Source organism: Fundulus heteroclitus, unplaced genomic scaffold, assembly GCF_011125445.2.
Source record: "Fundulus heteroclitus isolate FHET01 unplaced genomic scaffold, MU-UCD_Fhet_4.1 scaffold_60, whole genome shotgun sequence".
Lineage (NCBI taxonomy): Eukaryota > Metazoa > Chordata > Actinopteri > Cyprinodontiformes > Fundulidae > Fundulus > Fundulus heteroclitus.
Window position 1 is genome coordinate 783,542 of NW_023397033.1, and position 7,542 is coordinate 791,083.

Consider the following 7,542-nt stretch of genomic DNA (forward strand, 5'->3'; position numbering starts at 1 on the left):
CATATAAATCACATAAATCATATTTTTGGAAGGAGGGGGTGACAGGTGTCATAAATCAAAAGGTCATATACAGTTCATAAAGGGCCATAAATTAACTTTTTGACATAAGGTTTATCCTATGTTTTTTTTTTTAGCATCATTGAATCTTAACGGGGCAAGGGAGGCTGAAAAACGTGCTTTAATTTATCAAACGTTGAACCAAAAAAGAATTGATGTAATTTATTTACAAGAAATTCATAGTGATCTTTTACAGTTTTTATAGGTTGCTTTGACGCAGCAGTCAACTCAAAACCCACATTTTTTACAGTTAACACAGAGACCTAAACAGTGGCACCAATGGTCAAAATGAAACATTTTGTTTGCAAAAGGTTACATCTCTGCCAAAACATTTAAAATATGGACCAAAAGCAAATTTTGCCCTCAAACAACACAACTTGCACACAAATGTTTGAGCCCTTCCAATCATTCATTACACAAGGGGCAACAAAAACAAAATACCACACTCAATGTGAATCAGTGGAGCATTGCTGGTCATTGTAGCCAATGACTGTACGCAGCTTACATGTCAGTGTCATTTGTAGTCATTTGCCTTCTTGCAAAAAAATGGACCCAGAAGCAAATATGTTGTGATGCAAATTTTATTGATTCTTCATTCTTTTTGGAAGAACTTTAAACTGAAATGCCTGCTAACTCGATATGCTTGCGTTGCTTGCGTTTATTTGACGTTGACACGCGTTTTTTTGTTGTTGCTTTCTCGCATGCATATAGTGAATGGCAGGGAAAAACAGGCAAAAACACATGGATACGTTGAAACGAGAAGCGACTTCACCGACGGCGTCTAAGCAGACCCCCCCGCTCCGCTCCACACAAAACTTGTTTTCACCGCCTCGCCTAAGCAGGGAAACACCGCCTTCCGCATGTCGGCTTTGTTTTTTTCCGGCCAGCACCTTTCTTACTCTGAATCCGAGGTTTGGCTGACAGCGAGGTTATTGGCGCATTATCGCCACCTACTGTTCTGATTCAAACCCCTACAGCAACAGACCTTCACAAAATAAGAGCATGTGAGCAACATGCGTTAACGCGCGTTAAAGAAAATATCGCCGTTAATAGTCTAAAGAGTTAACGCGAAATTAACGCGTTAACTTGCCCAGCCCTAGTAAAAATACAATCAGAGATGGTCAACTTTTTTTGGAACGTTCAACATTGGGTACCACAGTCTGTCTTGTTTTTACCAAGAGAGGAGGGGGGCCAGGGCCTTATCCACCTGGGGCACGTTCTTCATACATCGCTAACTCAGTTAGCTGGATTTGATTGTTGACGATTTGGCATGATCTTGGATTGTTCGGTTCTTCGAAACTCATTTTGGACTTGCTGTCATAGCAACATGTGTGCCAGATTAAGCCTGCTCGCGAGCAGGTTTATTTCATGAAAACAGGATTAGATCGCAGCTGTATAAGCGGAGGAGATAGGGAAGTCTGTCGTAGCCATGTCCATTTTTACGACTGCAACCTGTTGCGGAAGGTGCAAGAATAATTTGCAGAGTTTTTCGAATTAATCGCGTATTGCGCAATAGACAGGATCCTTTAGCGCAGCGCGACAGTGTAATTGTAGAGGTATTTTTCTTGGTGGCTGTTATAAACACACAAGCACATCATTTAACAGTGGCTTTTAAAGAGGAAAAAGTTGTGTTAGAGCTATAAATGGAAAATATTTAAGTTATTTGTATAATGGTTTGCTTTTTATTTTTATCATATTCTGTAAGAAGATTTGTTCAGGCTATTTTATTGTGAAGTTTAGTTTTAATTTGAAAGGCTTGCTTCCTGTCAAGCTGTATATTGTATTAGAAAAAAACTATGGATGGATTATCTAGACACGGAGCAATACAGTTTTACCGTGTAAAAGGGGTATGACTTGGAAAAGGAAGAACTTCAATTTTTTTAGATAAATATTTTTTTTGTTAAAATTCCCAGTTTGCATGTGTCCTTTACTTCAAGTGTCTAAGGAATGACACAGAAATTTGGATCTCTTGACATAACAAGTGCCTTTTTAAAATAAAGTATAATAATTAAAGGCTACCATTTTGTAGAATATTCATGTATTTCGCTTTTACTTGTCCCCATGTTCTAGTGGGTCCCGTGGAGGTTCTGATATAAAAGAACAAAGTAAATATGAAATTATTAAAATGCAAAAATTCATACTGTAGAAAGTGATAGAAACATCTAACATGGACAGTATTTCCGCATTAATTTGTCTGCTACTTTTTGCCAGCCCTCTCTCCTGGCTTTAACAGATTTTGAGGTGTTTTAATTAATGACTCAAATTCAGCATAACCTTCAATTAAAAGCTCGTGTTCTGATTGAGAGAAAAACTGTGGGCGTTCTTTGGCCATGCTGACCAGCCAATAGCAGCTCTGCTGATCATTGTTTCTACTATCGATACATTTCCCCTTTTAAACAAACGCATGAACGCGCAGTTATCTCAGATAACTCAATCCAGCCATACTAATCATAAACAACAGGTCTGTTCGAAGAACCCAATTAGCCGGATCATGATTAGCCGGATGAAATCATCTTGGATGTGTTATCAAAGCGTTTTTAAATCCTGTGCTTTTTTTTTAAACAGCGCAGATCAAGAACGCATAATTCTCTGCATTGTAGTGATGGGTCCGACAACACCGATGCGTCGGCGCATGTGTCGAGCTCATAGAGCAAAACCCGTGTTGATGCGCGTATCGACACGGGAAAGTCACGTGACCGATACAGGAACTGTTTCGAACTGACTGACGCGCCAAACTGTTTCTGTTCCCTCTAAACTGCACGCGTGTGCATTCGCGCACAGCAGCGCGCACAGCAAAGCTATGCTGTGCAGTAAATAAAATCCAAGCTGAACTGTAAACAAAATAACGGTTAATAGTGGTTAATTTTTAACCATTTTGTAACTCTGGTGTTATGGTGTACCACAGTCTCGCTCTGTGAGCGCCAGGTGCTGATTGGAGCGCACCACTGATGGATGGGTTGGGCAGACGCCTTTATGGTTGGGCAGGTTGCGCTTGTGCGTCTTTGTTCTGAGCGTCGTTTCAGAAAAAACGGCTGATCTACCCTTAGTAGAAAGCTGCTACTTTGAGTAGTTCTTCCTCCCTTTGTCATACTCAGCATGTCCGATTTCAGAACAGATGATATCAGTCAGGTAACTAAACACAGCGCCCGATCAACCATTGAGCATGAGCATGAAAAAATCCCAATCACTGGAACGCAAATAACATGATTCACCATGGCAATGACAGGAAATAAGGTTGGAAGTACGCATGTCCTATGAGTAGATTTAGAAATCTTTAAAGAAGGCATATGGACAATATTAAACCATAAGAAACAATGCCGTTGCTGTTGAAAACCGCAAAAGAGAATTGTTGAAAAAGTCAATGCATGCGTGATATGAAAGTTATGTGATGGAGAATTAAAGCTGTTTTCTCACACGTCACTCATTCAACACAAAAGGGGGAGTGTGTATGTGTGTGTGTGTGTGTGGGGGGGGGCGGCATTGAAAGGACATGGCAGCAAAAAAATTGTAAAAATAAATAAATAAAAAAGCCAGTCCACAGGCATCCTTATTCACATTATTTATTGACTGTGTCTAAAAAAAAATCAAATATATGTTTAATTCAAATGAAAATATAAAATAATACAATGCAACATACAATGATTTAAATTGTATTGTGTATACTTGGTCATCAAATCAGTGTCAGTCAACCAGGTTGCCTGTAGGGATATTTAAGGTCCAGCAGGTGTCAGTATTCAGTGACACAGTATCGGCACAGTATCAATACAGTTTGGCAATGTGTCGAAACGCTTCATGACGCCTCATCGACCCATCACTACTGCATTGGCTTTTAGAAAAACCGTTGGTGTGTGGAGCGAGAATGGACGTCAGTGACAGCACCGTGCTGGGCCTTGCTGAAGCCTTGACCAAGTCCGGGATGGTGACCCTGCGGCGGCTAGTGGAGGTGGCTGAACCAGATTTTTGTAGTGTCCAGGAGGTCGGGTCGCTGCTTGGGGTCCGGTCCGCCAGACTGGTGCGGCGATTCCTGGAGCGGATGAAGGAGCAGATGACAGCTGGGGAGAGGCAGCTCCTGCAGCTGCACACCACAGAAGAGTGCCTGCCTGACCCAAATGACCAGTTCCCAGACGTGTTCCTGGACCCGGATTTTGATGAGGACAGTGGCCCCCTGCCGCAAAGTCCAGACTCAGAGATGGAATTAAGTAAAACAAACCCAAAAGTACTGTACAAATATTGCATAAAAGTCTTAAACAAGAGAACTCTCCACAAAAGGGCCATCAGTGTGTTGAGTGACAGACTCTGACAACAAAAACCTCAATGGAGAACTTTATATAAGCCTCCAATAAAGAAAAGGACCGGAGACCTACAGTGGAGGATTCTGCATGGCGCCATCGCCACAAACTCGTTTTTATCGGTTATCAGTCCTGGGGTTTTAAATGAGTGTCCTTTTTGTAGTTTGTCCGAGAGTGTTTTTCATGTTTTTATGGATTGTGTACGGTTAACTAGTTTATTTTTTATTTTTAACAGGCATTTATTGCCTCTTTGGCGTGGTTTTTAGCAATTCCGTTTTTATTAATGGTGTACATCACAGTCGAACCACTAGTTTTAAATCCCGGAATTTAAACATTTTGATAGCCGAAGCCAAAATGGCTATTTATATAACATGACGGGACAAAATGTAGGCTGGACCTCAACTTGATGCCGTGGCTCTGTGGAAGTGTAACATTAAGGCCAGGTTGAGGTTTGAGTTTTGCTTCCACGGAGCCACTGGGAGGAGTGTGTGTGAAGGAGCGGAAGAGAAAGCGAGTAAGAAAGATCTGTTTGAGTGTTTGTTCTTACTTTTTTCTGTCCTTTTTCACTGGGTGAGTGTAAATATTGTGTATATAGTTGTTTTACTTTGGGTTTTGGGTTTCTTTGGTGGGTTTTGTGGGGTTTGGTGGCCGTCGGGTTTTACCCGGCGTCTTGAACGTCATGGTGGTGGTTCTCGCATCTTCTCCACGCTGACACGGTAGAAGGGCATCAAGGTGGGTGCTAGTTCTCCATGCAGCGTGGAGGACGTTTGTTTGGCGGTGGGTGAGGTGACTGGGCATGGTTCCATCAAGTCCCTCCGTTCATTAGCGACAAGTTCCTGGTTAAAGAGCTCTCTCGTCACGGAAAGGTGGTTTCCCCCGTTAAAAAGATTGTGTCGGGGTGTAAATCACCTTTGTTGAAGCATGTTGTCTGTTATGGGAGTTTTGACAGATAACTGACTTCCCTGAGTTACTGAAGAAGGAGACAGTGGAGTGATACAGTTCCAGCACTTTTATTGAGAAACAGAGCAGAGATCACATAGATGGAAAGTAATCGCACCCCACGGTTCCGCTGCAGTCTGCTTCTGCCCTGTCTCTGCCTGTCTCGCTTTTCCGGCTTTACCTAATACTGCACAGTGGCCTTCCAATGAGACAAAACAAAGACAGTCTATCATAAACAATCAGTATCCCTCAGCAGCTGCAGCATTTGGCCTTGCAATCAGCAAACAGTGGATCTTATACACAGACATCAGGTCTCCAGGCCTCCTCTGTCCGAGTGGTGTGCGGCCATAGTGACTTCAGAATAATAATTCTTATAACATTCCTCTCTTTTTTTTTTAATGATGCCGTCGTCAGCATCAAGACAAAACAAGATGACCCATCATATGAAAATGTGAACAAAACACAGAGGACCCATTTCTGTATACTCGTAAAGTGGGACCCAAAAGGTTCCCGTGTTTGAACCGGGCAGTGCTGGAACTTTTAGTATAGATCAACATGAATGATTCATAGAGCTTTATAACACAAGATCAAAGGTTTAGCTTTTATCTACAATTTAAGGTTCATCTAATTAGGTAAGGCCTGTTTTAGGTACCTATGCGCACATTATTTTAATCTTACATTAGACTAGGTAAGCTAAACCTGTTCAGTAACCAAGGTCGAATCCGTCTACTCTTCCCCACCCTGAATACCCTCCTACTCCTTTCTCCACTCACCCCTCCGATGGACAATAATCCACCACTCCACCTTTACAACACCAGGAGCAAAGGCAGGAGAAGTTCAGTTCGGGCAGGGGAACCCCAGAAAACGCTACCCCCAGGGGTTAGGAAAAACTGGTAAGGCCCCCCTCCCAGGGAGATCTGCTCTTGGCCAATGTGAGCCTGAAAACCCTGTATTGAATCTGAGTGTTAACATTACTAGCTAATATTAAAGGATCTTTAGAGCCAATCCGATCCTGGTTCTTCCTATATCAAAGCAAAAGGTGCATAAACCATAGGTCATTGTGTGTCTGAAGCAAACAGTTTCCATCCTTTACCATAAAACCATATTGATCAACATGATGCAACATTACAGTGTAGATCTCATAACACACAGAAAAATCAAACATGTGAGTCAGTGGAACAGAGCAGTTAAACAAACAGCAACACAATATGAGAAGAGTCCAAAACGTCAAGAACGCAAAGTTAAAAAAGCCTTCAGGCCATTCAGGGCACCAGGCATAAATTCATCTAATCACGCTTAGGATTCTTCAGAATAAGGAATCAGAGTTCTCTGGCTTCTGCAGTCCTCTTCTTGGTTCCTCCTTGCAGGCTTGACGATAGAGCTGGATGATAATGAATGTTCAGTTCGGGATGGGCACTAAGCATTTTATTTTGCATTTCTCTCTAATAAAAAACTTTGTGAAGATGGTCTGCAGACACAAGCCCTTGTTTCTATTGGGGAACAGAAACAAAGTGTAATTAGTGTTCTTATGAAAACCCTCATTCCTGTCTCATTTATTAAAAACAGTCTCCACGCACTTTCACATTCAAGATATTTCTGTGCACAATTATTTAGCTCTGCAATTTAATTATTAGTTAAAAGAGTAATCTTTATGTTCAAATGCATCTGCAGTAAATTCATAATAATTCTTAACAGAATGCTTTTAATGTGTGTCTTAACTGTTGTTGTCTGACAGTTGAAGTTCTCTGCAACATAATTTCATCAACATATTCGTTTCATGTCATTTCCCGTTTTATTTGAAAACCCAGCTGAGAAAAAGGAAGCCTTTCCATATGGAAACCTTTTCCCTCTTTCTCTCTCTTTTTTTAAAAAAAAAGAAAGAAAGGGAGGTGCTGTTCTGCACAGAGAAGACAAAATATTTATACCATTCTGTTACTGTTCAAGGATGCCAAGGTTCTTCAAAACAAAGCAGTGAGTAGGAGAGCTTTTTGAAAACGTTCTAACATTGTTGAACAACTAAAGCTACTTAAGCAAATCAGAAGTAGTTCCCACTTTAATCCTAAAATAAAGTAAACCATACATGTGATTATTTGCCATTTTTTATTTAACTGACGATTAAGGACTTTGATTAAGAAGTTCTTGGATGAACGCATCTCTGCGTTCCTATTTATCTAGGCCCGGTAATCTGATCTATGTGTTTTGAGTGCCTGGTCAGGAAGGGTTAAGGTTCTCTGAAGCTTTCTGTTTTCAGCAACCC